The sequence below is a fragment of the Apostichopus japonicus genome, chromosome 14 (genome assembly GCF_037975245.1).
Source record: "Apostichopus japonicus isolate 1M-3 chromosome 14, ASM3797524v1, whole genome shotgun sequence".
Lineage (NCBI taxonomy): Eukaryota > Metazoa > Echinodermata > Holothuroidea > Aspidochirotida > Stichopodidae > Apostichopus > Apostichopus japonicus.
In genome coordinates, this window is record NC_092574.1 from 3,570,042 (window position 1) to 3,586,575 (window position 16,534).

The 16,534-nt window shown below is 34.8% G+C and overlaps 1 long non-coding RNA gene across 4 annotated transcripts; it reads left to right on the forward strand.

Annotated features, from left to right (window-relative positions):
* Positions 1-332: 332 nt before the first annotated feature.
* Positions 333-15,417, forward strand: LOC139979993 (uncharacterized). 4 transcript variants are annotated; one of them, XR_011797419.1, is made up of 6 exons: positions 333-712; positions 3,923-4,067; positions 5,261-5,405; positions 6,569-6,713; positions 8,342-8,482; positions 9,947-15,417. It is a non-coding gene; the product is annotated as an uncharacterized lncRNA (long non-coding RNA). The 4 variants fall into 4 exon arrangements; XR_011797420.1 differs by having other exon boundaries at positions 9,952-15,417; XR_011797421.1 differs by having other exon boundaries at positions 5,261-5,401.
* The last annotated feature ends 1,117 nt before the right edge of the window (positions 15,418-16,534 follow it).

Genomic DNA, 16,534 nt, shown 5'->3' on the forward strand with positions numbered 1-16,534 from the left:
TTTAAGGAATGTACATCTGTTGAACGTAGTTTAATTGTCTACCTTGTGAATGAATTAATTCATTAATACATCGTTCGTAGTTATGTTTAATTGATTATGCAAACCTTAGGAATGTGATAATACAATTAAAGTGTTACGTAATCACTATGCCGTGCTAGCTCCTCTTCGGTAGTAGCTGTGTTATTACAATTAAAGAGTTACGTAATCGCTAAGCCGTGCTAGATCCTCTTTGGCAGTTGCTGTGTTAATACAAAGAGAGTGTTACGTAATCGCTACGCCGTGCAAGCTTATCTTTGGGGGTAGCTTTAAAGAATTGGTTCAGTTCAATTCACTCCTCCTAACAAGAAGTGTGTCTTCACTACACATGTTGCCTATCTTTTCATTATCTGTCAACGCCGTTCTACGTGGTTGTTACTTTATCATACGCAATGAATACATCTATGCTGATTCACCATTCTCTCTCTCGCTATTTACTTTCCGTCAATTCATTTACCAGGAGAATACTCTCGTTCATTTTGATGTTTTCGATTTGGACTGTTGTGTATAACTTTTATTTGGGACCTTTTCAAGAGCACTTTTTCTACAAAATATATATATTGCTCAATTTGAAATACACGCTCTTCCGAAAACCTGACTGGCCAACTATACATAACAACTTTCGCCGACCTACCAGGAACCACGCCCTGCTCTCAGCGACGTCATTCTTTTGCAAGTAATTGAAATGTATTTGTTATATGTGTTAACTTAATGTATGCTTTAATGATAGTTTCACAGAACAAATTCTCCTTTCCCGTCTCTTCTTTTATGGTCGTGACTGCTGGTTAATCTCGAGGGGTTGAATCCCTCTTATAGATAGATAGCAGTCTCGTAACACTAGTCTGTGTGAAAAGCTTAATTTTGATTAATTTTGACATTCTAAGGGAACAAACACGTTAACTACTTTCAATGCTAGCTTTGTAATTTTAAGTAATTGATGATAGATAACAAAAATAGATTAAGAAGTTTGAATTAAGGTGACCACCATAATTTAAAAATCTGGCATGTCTGGGGCCAATAAAGCATACCTTCATCAAACATGTAAAATGTAAGAGTAAAAACAAAACGCACAAAATGCTGGAGGTCTTTACTCTCCAAATTGTCTTCCGACGATTATAAATAAACAACAAAAGATGTTTAAATTTTCTCTTGGGTGATAACAAAAATAGTTTTAGAAGTTTGATAAAAGGTGACCACCATAATTTGAAAATCTGGCATGTTTGGGGCCGATAAGGCATACATTTAAACATATAAAATAGTAAATGCACGGGTTATCCGGGTACCCGCCCCACACGATACTACCCGGTTCCTAATTTATTACCCGAATCCTACGCAAATAGTTATTTATTTATTATGTTTAGGCAGATTTCCCATAGACTTAGTGTGGTGTTAGGCTACCATGTGGTCGAAAATAACAGCAATAACGAATGTATTCCATGGATATCTTATAACTGCGTCACAATTTCAGCGAATAAACAGATGGCTAGGCTAGTTTACACCATAGACTTAGTGTAGTGTTAGGCAACGATGTGGTCGAACGTAACAGCAATATTGACAATATTCTATGGATATCTTATAACTGCGTCACAATTTCAGCGTATAAACAGATGGCTAGGCTTAGATTTCTCATTGACTTAGTGTAGTGTTAGGCAACCATGTGATCGAACGTAACTGCAATAATGAAAATATACCCTGGATATCTTATAACTGCATCACAATTTCGGCGAAAAAACATATGGTTAGGCTTAGATTTCTCATTGACTTAGTGTGGTGATAGGCTACCATGTGGAAGAAATTTATTATTTTGCTATTTAGCTAGACATTAAATTTATTTAATGAAAATGATATTTAAAAGCATCACACAACATAGGAACATGATTGGTAGGATATTTTAGTTTGCAACTGAACCAATACATTAACTGCTTTCAAAAGCAGCTTAGTCAATTGGTTTTCATTGTTGTTGTCCTATGGAGTACTCAGTTAAGAACATTAGAACAAACAAAAAACTCGTACATATCTAAAAGATATTGATGTAGATTTAAACATTTAATATGGCTGTTCTAGTCTGTAGGAAAGTGCTTAATTTTAATGATTTTTTATTAATTGAAGTAGAAAGTTAATACTGATGCTATTCCAGGTTTTTTCTATGGTTGTTTGCATCAATTTTCTTTACCCGATTGTCTGTAAATAGTTTGCTTTTCTAGTTTAATTTAACTTTTCATAGAGTTATAGCCTTCGAGCAATTTCAGACATAGATATAAATATTGGCCCCAGATTGTAATTTCGGGCATAGTATAATTACTACAAGTTTTCAATAAGTACTTTGCTGGAGGTCTTAACTCTCCAAATTGTTCTCCGACGATTCTAAATGAACACAAAAGATGTTTGAATGTCCCAATAAGGTCAATTTCCGCCAGGATGATAGATAACAAAATAAGTTAAAAAGTTTGACTAAAGGTGACCACCATATTTGAAAATCTGGCATGTTTGCGGCTAATACAGCATACATTTAAACAAATAAAATAGTGTTTGGACGGGTTATCCGGGTACCCGCCCACACGATACTACCCGGTTCCTAATTTATTAACCCAATCCTACGCAAATAGTTATCTATTTATTTTGTTGTTTTGCAAACCAATGGTGAGGCAAATTTTCCATAGACTTAGTTTGGTGTAAGGCAACCATGTGGTCGAAAATAACAGCAATAACGATGTATTCCATGGATATCTTATAACTGCGTCACAATTTCAGCTAATAAACAGATGGCTAGGCTAGTTTACCCAATTGACTTAGTGTAGTGTTAGGCAACCATGTGGTCGAACGTATCAGCAATAATGAAAATATTCCATGGATATCATATTACTGCGTCACAATATTAGCCAATAAACAGATATATTCCATGGATATCTTATAACTGCGTCACAATTTCAGCAAATAAACAGATGGCTAGGCTAGTTTACCCCCATTGACTTAGTTTAGTGTTAGGCAACCATGTGGTCGAACGAAACAGCAATAATGGAAATATTCCATGGGTATCTTATAATTGCGTCACAATTTCAGCGAATAAACAGATGGCTAGGCTAGTTTACCCCATTCTTTGGTGAAGTGTTACGCAACCATGTTGTCGAACGTTACAGCAATAATGAAAATATTCCATGGATATCTTATAACTGCGTCACAATTTCAGCGTATAAACAGATGGCTAGCCTTAGATTTCTCATTGACTTAGTGTAGTGTTAGGCAACCATGTGGTCGAACGTAACTGCAATAATGAAAATATTCCATGGATATCTTATAACTGCGTCACAATTTCAGCAAATAAACAGATGGCTAGGCTACTTTACACCATTGACTTAGTGTAGTGTTAGGCAACCATGTGGAAGAAATTTATTATTTTGCTATTTAGCTAGACCTTAAATTTATTTAATGAAAATGATATTTAAAAGCATCACACAACATAGGAACATGATTGGAAGGATATTTTAGTTTGCAACTGAACCAATACATTAACTGCTTTCAAAACCAGCTTAGTCAATTGGTTTTCATTGTTGTTGTCCTATGGAGTACTCAGTTAAGAACATTAGAACAAAAAAAACTCGTACATAAACTAAAAGATATTGATGTAGATTTAAACATTTAATATGGCTGTTCTAGTCTGTAGGAAAGTGCTTAATTTTAATGATTTTTTATTAATTGAAGTAGAAAGTTAATACTGATGCTATTCCAGGTTTTTTCTATGGTTGTTTGCATCATTTTTCTTTACCCGATTGTCTGTAAATAGTTTGCTTTTCTGGTTTAAGTTTACTTTTAATAGAGTTATAGCCTTCAAGCAATTTCAGACATAGATATAAAAAAATGTCCTCTTTATTCAAATTTGTACCCAAAGATTAACGTGACGTTGATACCTCCTGGTTTGGTTGGGGGCGTGCTTCAAGGTCTCTGCAACTTCTATCTATTCGAAAGACACACACGTACCATTGCGGGATCGTACACCAGCTTCTGCAAGAAATCATCCCGTGAATTGTTCGCAAGTATATTAATTTATTTACATTGTTTGAATTGATTTCCATCAAAAATGAGGGTAAACATTTTGCTTCAAATTCACTGGCTTACGTCAAAAAGATATTTTCAATTATTGATGGAGATTTATTCATTTACATATATATTGGCCCCAGATAATAATCTCGGGCATAGTATAATTACTACAAGTTTTCAATAAGTACTTTGCTGGAGGTCTTAACTCTCCAAATTGTTCTCCGACGATTCTAAATGAACACAAAAGATGTTTGAATGTCCCAATAAGGTCAATTTCCGCCAGGATGATAGATAACAAAATAAGTTAAAAAGTTTGACTAAAGGTGACCTCCATATTTGAAAATCTGGCATGTTTGCGGCTAATACAGCATACATTTAAACAAATAAAATAGTGTTTGAACGGGTTATCCGGGTACCCGCCCACACGATACTACCCGGTTCCTAATTTATTAACCCAATCCTACGCAAATAGTTATCTATTTATTTTGTTGTTTTGCAAACCAATGGTGAGGCAAATTTTCCATAGACTTAGTTTGGTGTAAGGCAACCATGTGGTCGAAAATAACAGCAATAACGAATGTATTCCATGGATATCTTATAACTGCGTCACAATTTCAGCTAATAAACAGATGGCTAGGCTAGTTTACCCAATTGACTTAGTGTAGTGTTAGGCAACCATGTGGAAGAAATTTATTATTTTGCTATTTAGCTAGACCTTAAATTTATTTAATGAAAATGATATTTAAAAGCATCACACAACATAGGAACATGATTGGAAGGATATTTTAGTTTGCAACTGAACCAATACATTAACTGCTTTCAAAACCAGCTTAGTCAATTGGTTTTCATTGTTGTTGTCCTATGGAGTACTCAGTTAAGAACATTAGAACAAAAAAAACTCGTACATAAACTAAAAGATATTGATGTAGATTTAAACATTTAATATGGCTGTTCTAGTCTGTAGGAAAGTGCTTAATTTTAATGATTTTTTATTAATTGAAGTAGAAAGTTAATACTGATGCTATTCCAGGTTTTTTCTATGGTTGTTTGCATCATTTTTCTTTACCCGATTGTCTGTAAATAGTTTGCTTTTCTGGTTTAAGTTTACTTTTAATAGAGTTATAGCCTTCAAGCAATTTCAGACATAGATATAAAAAAATGTCCTCTTTATTCAAATTTGTACCCAAAGATTAACGTGACGTTGATACCTCCTGGTTTGGTTGGGGGCGTGCTTCAAGGTCTCTGCAACTTCTATCTATTCGAAAGACACACACGTACCATTGCGGGATCGTACACCAGCTTCTGCAAGAAATCATCCCGTGAATTGTTCGCAAGTATATTAATTTATTTACATTGTTTGAATTGATTTCCATCAAAAATGAGGGTAAACATTTTGCTTCAAATTCACTGGCTTACGTCAAAAAGATATTTTCAATTATTGATGGAGATTTATTCATTTACATATATATTGGCCCCAGATAATAATCTCGGGCATAGTATAATTACTACAAGTTTTCAATAAGTACTTTGCTGGAGGTCTTAACTCTCCAAATTGTTCTCCGACGATTCTAAATGAACACAAAAGATGTTTGAATGTCCCAATAAGGTCAATTTCCGCCAGGATGATAGATAACAAAATAAGTTAAAAAGTTTGACTAAAGGTGACCTCCATATTTGAAAATCTGGCATGTTTGCGGCTAATACAGCATACATTTAAACAAATAAAATAGTGTTTGAACGGGTTATCCGGGTACCCGCCCACACGATACTACCCGGTTCCTAATTTATTAACCCAATCCTACGCAAACCAATGGTGAGGCAAATTTTCCATAGACTTAGTTTGGTGTAAGGCAACCATGTGGTCGAAAATAACAGCAATAACGAATGTATTCCATGGATATCTTATAACTGCGTCACAATTTCAGCTAATAAACAGATGGCTAGGCTAGTTTACCCAATTGACTTAGTGTAGTGTTAGGCAACCATGTGGAAGAAATTTATTATTTTGCTATTTAGCTAGACCTTAAATTTATTTAATGAAAATGATATTTAAAAGCATCACACAACATAGGAACATGATTGGAAGGATATTTTAGTTTGCAACTGAACCAATACATTAACTGCTTTCAAAACCAGCTTAGTCAATTGGTTTTCATTGTTGTTGTCCTATGGAGTACTCAGTTAAGAACATTAGAACAAAAAAAAACTCGTACATAAACTAAAAGATATTGATGTAGATTTAAACATTTAATATGGCTGTTCTAGTCTGTAGGAAAGTGCTTAATTTTAATGATTTTTTATTAATTGAAGTAGAAAGTTAATACTGATGCTATTCCAGGTTTTTTCTATGGTTGTTTGCATCATTTTTCTTTACCCGATTGTCTGTAAATAGTTTGCTTTTCTGGTTTAAGTTTACTTTTAATAGAGTTATAGCCTTCAAGCAATTTCAGACATAGATATAAAAAAATGTCCTCTTTATTCAAATTTGTACCCAAAGATTAACGTGACGTTGATACCTCCTGGTTTGGTTGGGGGCGTGCTTCAAGGTCTCTGCAACTTCTATCTATTCGAAAGACACACACGTACCATTGCGGGATCGTACACCAGCTTCTGCAAGAAATCATCCCGTGAATTGTTCGCAAGTATATTAATTTATTTACATTGTTTGAATTGATTTCCATCAAAAATGAGGGTAAACATTTTGCTTCAAATTCACTGGCTTACGTCAAAAAGATATTTTCAATTATTGATGGAGATTTATTCATTTACATATATATTGGCCCCAGATAATAATCTCGGGCATAGTATAATTACTACAAGTTTTCAATAAGTACTTTGCTGGAGGTCTTAACTCTCCAAATTGTTCTCCGACGATTCTAAATGAACACAAAAGATGTTTGAATGTCCCAGTAAGGTCAATTTCCGCCAGGATGATAGATAACAAAATAAGTTAAAAAGTTTGACTAAAGGTGACCACCATATTTGAAATCTGGCATGTTTGCGGCTAATACAGCATACATTTAAACAAATAAAATAGTGTTTGAATGGGTTATCCGGGTACCCGCCCACACGATACTACCCGGTTCCTAATTTATTAACCCAATCCTACGCAAATAGTTATCTATTTATTTTGTTGTTTTGCAAACCAATGGTGAGGCAAATTTTCCATAGACTTAGTTTGGTGTAAGGCTACCATGTGGTCGAAAATAACAGCAATAACGAATGTATTCCAAGGATATCTTATAACTGCGTCACAATTTCAGCTAATAAACAGATGGCTAGGCTAGTTTACCCAATTGACTTAGTGTAGTGTTAGGCAACCATGTGGTCGAACGTATCAGCAATAATGAAAATATTCCATGGATATCATATTACTGCGTCACAATATTAGCCAATAAACAGATATATTCCATGGATATCTTATAACTGCGTCACAATTTCAGCAAATAAACAGATGGCTAGGCTAGTTTACCCCCATTGACTTAGTTTAGTGTTAGGCAACCATGTGGTCGAACGAAACAGCAATAATGGAAATATTCCATGGGTATCTTATAATTGCGTCACAATTTCAGCGAATAAACAGATGGCTAGGCTAGTTTACCCCATTCTTTGGTGAAGTGTTACGCAACCATGTTGTCGAACCTAACAGCAATAATGAAAATATTCCATGGATATCTTATAACTGCGTCACAATTTCAGCGTATAAACAGATGCCTAGGCTTGTTTACCCCATCGACTTAGTGTAGTGTTAGGCAACCATGTGGAAGAAATTTATTATTTTGCTATTTAGCTAGACCTTAAATTTATTTCATGAAAATGATATTTAAAAGCATCACACAACATAGGAACATGATTGGAAGGATATTTTAGTTTGCAACTGAACCAATGCATTAACTGCTTTCAAAACCAGCTTAGTCAATTGGTTTTCATTGTTGTTGTCCTATGGAGTACTCAGTTAAGAACATTAGAACAAAAAAAAACTCGTACATAACTAAAAGATATTGATGTAGATTTAAACATTTAATATGGCTGTTCTAGTCTGTAGGAAAGTGCTTAATTTTAATGATTTTTTATTAATTGAAGTAGAAAGTTAATACTGATGCTATTCCAGGTTTTTTCTATGGTTGTTTGCATCATTTTTCTTTACCCGATTGTCTGTAAATAGTTTGCTTTTCTGGTTTAAGTTTACTTTTCATAGAGTTATAGCCTTCAAGCAATTTCAGACATAGATATAAAAAAATGTCCTCTTTATTCAATTTTGTACCCAAAGATTAACGTGACGTTGATACCTCCTGGTTTGGTTGGGGGCGTGCTTCAAGGTCTCTGCAACTTCTATCTATTCGAAAGACACACACGTACCATTGTGGGATCGTACACCAGCTTCTGCAAGAAATCATCCCGTGAATTGTTCGCAAGGATATTAATTTATTTACATTGTTTGAATTGATTTCCATCAAAAATGAGGGTAAACATTTTGCTTCAAATTCACTGGCTTACGTCAAAAAGATATTTTCAATTATTGATGGAGATTTATTCATTTACATATATATTGGACCCAGATAATAATCTCGGGCATAGTATAATTAGTAGAACCAGATAATTAGTAGAACCAGATAATTAGTTGAACCAGGTAAACGAACAAAATAGAACGAAACAGTTGATGAAAGTCATAGTAATGTATATTCAAACGTTTTCGAAGATTTCACATCTTCCTCGTCAGTAAATAGATAATAATATAATGTCTTATGTATAGTGCATGCGAAAGTTGTAGTATTAATGATGACTATGTATGTTCAAAGATATAGGAGGTTCTAAAATAAGTTGAGTATAAATGACGATCCATGTTTTTTATAGTATAATTACTACAAGTTTTCAATAAGTACTTTGCTGGAGGTCTTAACTCTCCAAATTGTTCTTCGACGATTCTAAATGAAACACAAAAGATGTTTGAATGTCCCAGTAAGGTCAATTTCCGCCAGGATGATAGATAACAAAATAAGTTAAAAAGTTTGACTAAAGGTGACCACCATATTTGAAAATCTGGCATGTTTGCGGCTAAAACAGCATACATTTAAACAAATAAAATAGTGTTCGAACGTGTTATCCGGGTACCCGCCCACACGATACTACCCGGTTCCTAATTTATTAACCGAATCCTACGCAAATAGTTATCTATTTATTTTGTTGTTTTGCAAACCAATGGTGAGGCAAATTTTCCATAGACTTAGTTTGGTGTAAGGCTACCATGTGGTCGAAAATAACAGCAATAACGAATGTATTCCATGGATATCTTATAACTGCGTCACAATTTCAGCAAATAAACAGATGGCCAGGCTAGTTTACCCCATTTCTTAGTGTATTGTTAGGCAACCATGTGGTCGAGCGTAACAGCAATAATGAAAGTATTCCAAGGATATCTACGTCACAATTTCAGCGATTAAACATATGGTTAGGCTTAGATTTCTCCATGACTTAGTGTGGTTAGGCTACCATGGTGAAGAAATTTATTATTTTGCTATTTAGCTAGACCTTAAATTTATTTAATGAAAGTGTTTAAAGCATCACACAACATACGAACATGATTTGAAGGATATTTTATTTTGCATTCTAAGGGAAGCAATACATAACTGCTTTCAACACCAGCTTAGACGAATGGTTTTCACTGTTGTTGTCCTTTGGAGTACTCCAGTTAAGAACGTTAGAACAAAAGACTCGTGCATGTCAAAAAGATATATTGATGTAGATTAAAACATTAATTATGGCTGTTCTAGTCTATAGGGTCTGTCAAAGAAATATTACATAGTTATGAAGCCATTATATACTTTGTATCACCTTTTACTGTGGAGCATAAACACTTTTACATTTTGTTTCACAGAGTAGATTCTTCAGTGTTCACAGTGGTGGTTTTCTATCAGTTTATAGTACAGAACTATGGAATGTGTGGCAGAAACTTTTCGGACGAGTTCATCTTACTAACTGCAATGTAAGGTGAGAGACATTGGTTGAGGGAGTTTATACTACATAACTATGAAATGTATTGCAGAAACTTCTCGAACAATGACTGCAGCTTACTCACTGCAATGTACTCTTGGTGAGAGACATTGGTTGAGGCAGGTTATAAATATAGATCTATTGAATGTTTTGCAGAAACACGTCTAACAACGACTGCAGCTTGCTAACTGCATCGCAATGCGAGAGACATTTGTTGAGTGATTTTATACTACAATACTATGAAATGTTTTGCAGAAACTTCTCGGACAATGATTGAGCATACTGATTGCAATGTATGGTGAGAGACATTTGTTGATGGAGTTAATACTACATTACTATGAAATGTATTGCAGAAATTCCTCGAACAAGGATTGCAGCTTACTAACTGCAATGCAATGTGAGAGACATTTGTTGAGTGATTTTATACTAAATTACTATTAAAATGTATTGCAGAAACTTCTCGAACAATGATTACAGCTTTACTCACTGCAGTGTTTAATGAGAGACATTATTTGAGGGAGTTTATACTACATAACTAAGAAATGTTTTGCAGAAACTCCTCGGACAATGATTGAGCTTACTGACAGCAATGCAATATGACAGATATTTGTAGAGTGATTTTAAACTACATATCTATAAAATGTATTGCAGAAACTTCTCGAACAATGACTGCAGCTTACTCACTGCAGTGTTTAGTGAGAGACAATATTTGAGAGAGTTAACTACATAACTATGAATTTGTATTGCAGAAACTTCTCGAACAATGACTGCAGCTTACTGACAGCAATTGCAATGTGAGAGACATTTGTTGAGTGATTTTATACTACTTAACTATGAATTGTATTGCAGTAACCTCTCGAACAATGACTGCAGCTTACTCACTGCAGTGTTTAGTGAGAGACATCATTTGAGGGAGTTTATACTACATAACTATGAAATGTTTTGCAGAAACTTCTCGGACAATGATTGAGCCTACTGATTGCAATGTATGGTGAGAGACATTGGTTGAGGGAGTTAATACTACATTACTATGAAATGTATTGCAGAAACTTATCGAACAAGGATTGCAGCTTACTAAATGCAATGCAATGTGAGAGACATTTGTTGAGTGATTTTATACTACATAACTATGAATTGTATTGCAGTAACCTCTCGAACAATGACAGCAGCTTACTCACTGCAGTGTTTAGTGAGAGACATCATTTGAGGGAGTTTATACTACATAACTAAGAAATGTTTTGCAAAAACTCCTCGGACAATGATTGCAGCTTACTGACAGCAATTGCAATGTGAGAGACATTTGTTGAATGATTATATACTACATATCTATAAATTGTATTACAGAAACTTCTCGAACAATGACTGCAGCTTACTCACTGCAGTGTTTAGTGAGAGACATCATTTGAGGCAGTTTATACTACATAACTATGAAATGTTTTGCAGTAACCTATTGAGCAATGATTGCAGCTTACTTACTGCAAAGTAATGTGAGAGACATTTGTTGAGGGATTTTATACTACAAAACTATGAAGTGTTTTGCAGAAACTACTCGAACAATGAACTGCAGTTTACTCACTGCAGTGTTTAGTGAGAGACATCATTTGAGGGAGTTTATACTACATAAATATGGAATGTTTTGTAGAAACTCCTCGGACAATGATTGAAGCCTACTCACTGCAGTGTTAAGTGAGAGATATTATTTGAGAGAGTTTTTGATACATAACCTAAGAAATGTTTTGCAGAAACTTCTCGGACAATGATTGAAGCTTACTGACTGCAATGTAATGTTAGAGACATTTGTTGAGTGATTTAATACTACACAACAATGAAATGTATTGCAGAAACGTCTCGAACAATGATTGCAGCTTACTTACTGCAAAGCAATGTGAGAGACATTTGTTAAGTGATTTTATACTACAAAACTATGAAATGTTTTGCAGAAACTCATCGAACAATGACTGCAGCTTACTCACTGCAGTGTATAGTGAGAGACAATATTTGAGAGAGTTTTAACTACATAACAATGAAATGTATTGCATAAACTTCTCCGACAATGATTGCAGCCTACTGACTGCAATGTATGGTGAGAGACATTGGTTGAAGGAATTTATACTACATTACTATGAAATGTATTGCAGAAACTTCTCGAACAATGATTGCAGCTTACTGACTGCAATGCAATGTGAGAGATATTTGTTGAGTGATTTTATACCACATAACAATGAAATGTATTGCAGAAACTTCTCCAACAATGGCTGCAGCTTACTCACTGCAGTGTATAGTGAGTGACATTATTTGAGGCAGTTTATACTACATAACAGTGAAATGTATTGCAGAAACTTATCGAACAGTGACTGCAGCTTACTCAGTGCAGTGTATAGTGAGAGACATTATTTGAGGCAGTTTATACTACATAACTATGAAATGTTTTGCAGAAACTTCTCAGACAGTGATTGCAGCCTACTGACTGCAATGTATTGTGAGAGACATTTGTTGAGTGATTTTATTCAACATAACTATGAAATGTTTTGCAGAAACTTCTCGAACAATGATTGCAGCCTACTGACTGCAATGTATGGTGAGAGACATTTGTTGAGTGATTTTATTCTACATAACTATGAAATGTATTGCAGAAACTTCTCGAACAATGACTGCAGCTTACTCACTGCAGTGTATAGTGAGTGACATTATTTGAGGCAATTTATATACTACATAACAATGAAATGTATTGCAGAAACTTATCGAACAGTGACTGCAGCTTACTCAGTGCAGTGTATAGTGAGAGACATTATTTGAGGCAGTTTATACTACATAACTATGAAATGCTTTGCAGAAACTTCTCAGACAGTGATTGCAGCCTACCGACTGCAATGTATTGTGAGAGACATTTGTTCAGTGAGTTTGTACTACATAGCAATGAAATGTATTGCAGAAACTTCTCGAACAATGACTGCAGCCTACTGACTGCAGTGTATAGTGAGAGACATTATTTGAGAGAGTTTTTACTACATAACTATGAAATGTATTGCAGAAACCTCTCGAACAATGACTGCAGCTTACTCACTGCAGTATATAGTGAGTGACATTATTTGAGGCAGTTTATACTACATAACAATGAAATGTATTGCAGAAACTTATCGAACAGTGACTGCAGCTTACTCAGTGCAGTGTATAGTGAGAGACATTATTTGAGGCAGTTTATACTACATAACTATGAAATGTTTTGCAGAAACTTCTCAGACAGTGATTGCAGCCTACTGACTGCAATGTATTGTGAGAGACATTTGTTGAGTGATTTTATTCAACATAACTATGAAATGTTTTGCAGAAACTTCTCGAACAATGATTGCAGCCTACTGACTACAATGTATGGTGAGAGACATTTGTTGAGTGATTTTATTCTACATAACTATGAAATGTATTGCAGAAACTTCTCGAACAATGACTGCAGCTTACTCACTGCAGTGTATAGTGAGTGACATTATTTGAGGCAATTTATATACTACATAACAATGAAATGTATTGCAGAAACTTATCGAACAGTGACTGCAGCTTACTCACTGCAGTGTATAGTGAGAGACATTATTTGAGGCAGTTTATACTACATAACTATGAAATGCTTTGCAGAAACTTCTCAGACAGTGATTGCAGCCTACTGACTGCAGTGTATTGTGAGAGACATTTGTTCAGTGAGTTTGTACTACATAGCAATGAAATGTATTGCAGAAACTTCTCGAACAATGACTGCAGCCTACTGACTGCAGTGTATAGTGAGAGACATTATTTGAGAGAGTTTTTACTACATAACTATGAAATGTATTGCAGAAACCTCTCGAAAAATGACTGCAGCTTACTCACTGCAGTATATAGTGAGTGACATTATTTGAGGCAGTTTATACTACATAACAATGAAATGTATTGCAGAAACTTATCGAACAGTGACTGCAGCTTACTCAGTGCAGTGTACAGTGAGAGACATTATTTGAGGCAGTTTATACTACATAACTATGAAATGCATTGCAGAAACTTCTCAGACAGTGATTGCAGCCTACTGACTGCAAAGCAATGTGGGAGACATTGTTGAGCTAGTTTATACTACAAAACTATGAAATGTTTTGCAGAAACTTCTCGGACAATGATTGCAGCTTACTGACTGCAATGTATGGTGAGAGACATTTGTTGAGTGATTTTATACTACATAAGAATGAAATGTATTGCAGAAAACTTATCGATCAATGACTGCAGCTTACTCAATGCAGTGTATAATGAGAGACTGCATTTGAGTGATTTTTTACTACATAACTATGAAATGTATTGCAGAAACTTATCGAACAGTGACTGCAGCTTACTCACTGCAGTGTATAGTGAGAGACATTATTTGAGGCAGTTTATACTACATAACTATGAAATGCTTTGCAGAAACTTCTCAGACAGTGATTGCAGCCTACTGACTGCAATGTATTGTGAGAGACATTTGTTCAGTGAGTTTTTACTACATAACTATGAAATGTATTGCAGAAACTTCTCGGACAATAACTGCAGCTTACTCACCACAGTGTATAGTGAGAGACATCATTTGAGGGAGTTTATACTACATAACTATGAAATGTTTTGCAGAAACTTCTCGGACAATGATTGAGCCTACTGATTGCAATGTATGGTGAGACACATTGGTTGAGGGAGTTAATACTACATAACTAAGAAATGTATTGCAGAAACTTCTCGAACAATAACTGCAGCCTACTGACTGCAAAGCAATGTGGGAGACATTGTTGAGGGAGTTTATACTACAAAACTATGAAATGTTTTGCAGAAACCTCTCGGACAATGATTGCAGCTTACTGACTGCAATGTATGGTGAGAGACATTTGTTGAGTGATTTTATACTACATAAGAATGAAATGTATTGCAGAAAACTTATCGATCAATGACTGCAGCTTACTCAATGCAGTGTATAGTGAGAGACTGCATTTGAGTGATTTTTTACTACATAACTATGAAATGTTTTGCAGAAACTTCTCAGACCATGATTGCAGCCTACTGACTGCATTGTATGGTGAGAGACATTTGTTGAGTGATTTGATTCTACATAACTATGAAATGTATTGCAGAAACCTCTCGAACAATGACTGCAGCTTACTCACTGCAGTATATAGTGAGTGACATTATTTGAGGCAGTTTATACTACATAACAATGAAATGTATTGCAGAAACTTATCGAACAGTGACTGCAGCTTACTCAGTGCAGTGTACAGTGAGAGACATTATTTGAGGCAGTTTATACTACATAACTATGAAATGCATTGCAGAAACTTCTCAGACAGTGATTGCAGCCTACTGACTACAATGTATTGTGAGAGACATTTGTTCAGTGATTTTGTTCTACATAACAGTGAAATGTATTGCAGAAACTTCTCGAACAATGACTGCAGCTTACTAACTGTATTCAATAGTGAGAGACATTATTTGAGAGAGTTTTTACTACATTACTATTAAATGCATTGCAGAAACTTCTCGAACAATGATTGCAGCTTACTCACTGCAGTGAATAGTGAGAGACATTCGTTGAGTGATTTTATTCTACATAACTATAAAATGTATTGCAGAAACTTCTCGAACAATGATTGCAGCTTAGTTACTGCAAAGCAATGTGAGAGACATTTGTTAAGTGATTTTATACTACAAAACTATGAAATGTTTTGCAGAAACTTATCGAACAATTGATTGCAGCTTACTCACTGCAGTGAATAGTGAGAGACATTCGTTGAGTGATTTTATTCTACATAACTATAAAATGTATTGCAGAAACTTCTCGAACAATGATTGCAGCTTACTCACTGCAGTGTATAGTGAGAGACATTATTTGAGGCAGTTTATAAGTATTTAACTATGAAATGTATTCCAGAAGCTTCTCGAACAATGATTGCAGCTTACTCACTGCAGTGAATAGTGAGACACATTCGTTGAGTGATTTTATTCTACATAACTATAAAATGTATTGCAGAAACTTCTCGAACAATGATTGCAGCTTAGTTACTGCAAAGCAATGTGAGAGACATTTGTTAAGTGATTTTATACTACAAAAGTATGAAATGTTTTGCAGAAACTTATCGAACAATTGATTGCAGCTTACTGACTGCAATGCAATGTGAGAGACATTTGTTCAAGTGATTTTATACTATATAACTATGAAATGTATTGCAGAAACTTATCGAACAATGACTGCAGCTTACCCACTGCAGTGTATAGTGAGAGACATTATTTGAGGCAGTTCTTACTTACATAACTATGAAATGATTTGCAGTTACTTTTCAGACAGTGATCGCAGCCTACTGACTACAATGTATTGTGAGAGACATTTGTTCAGTGATTTTGTTCTACATAACAGTGAAATGTATTGCAGAAACTACTCGAACAATGACTGCAGCTTACTAACTGTATTCAATAGTGAGAGACATTATTTGAGAGAGTT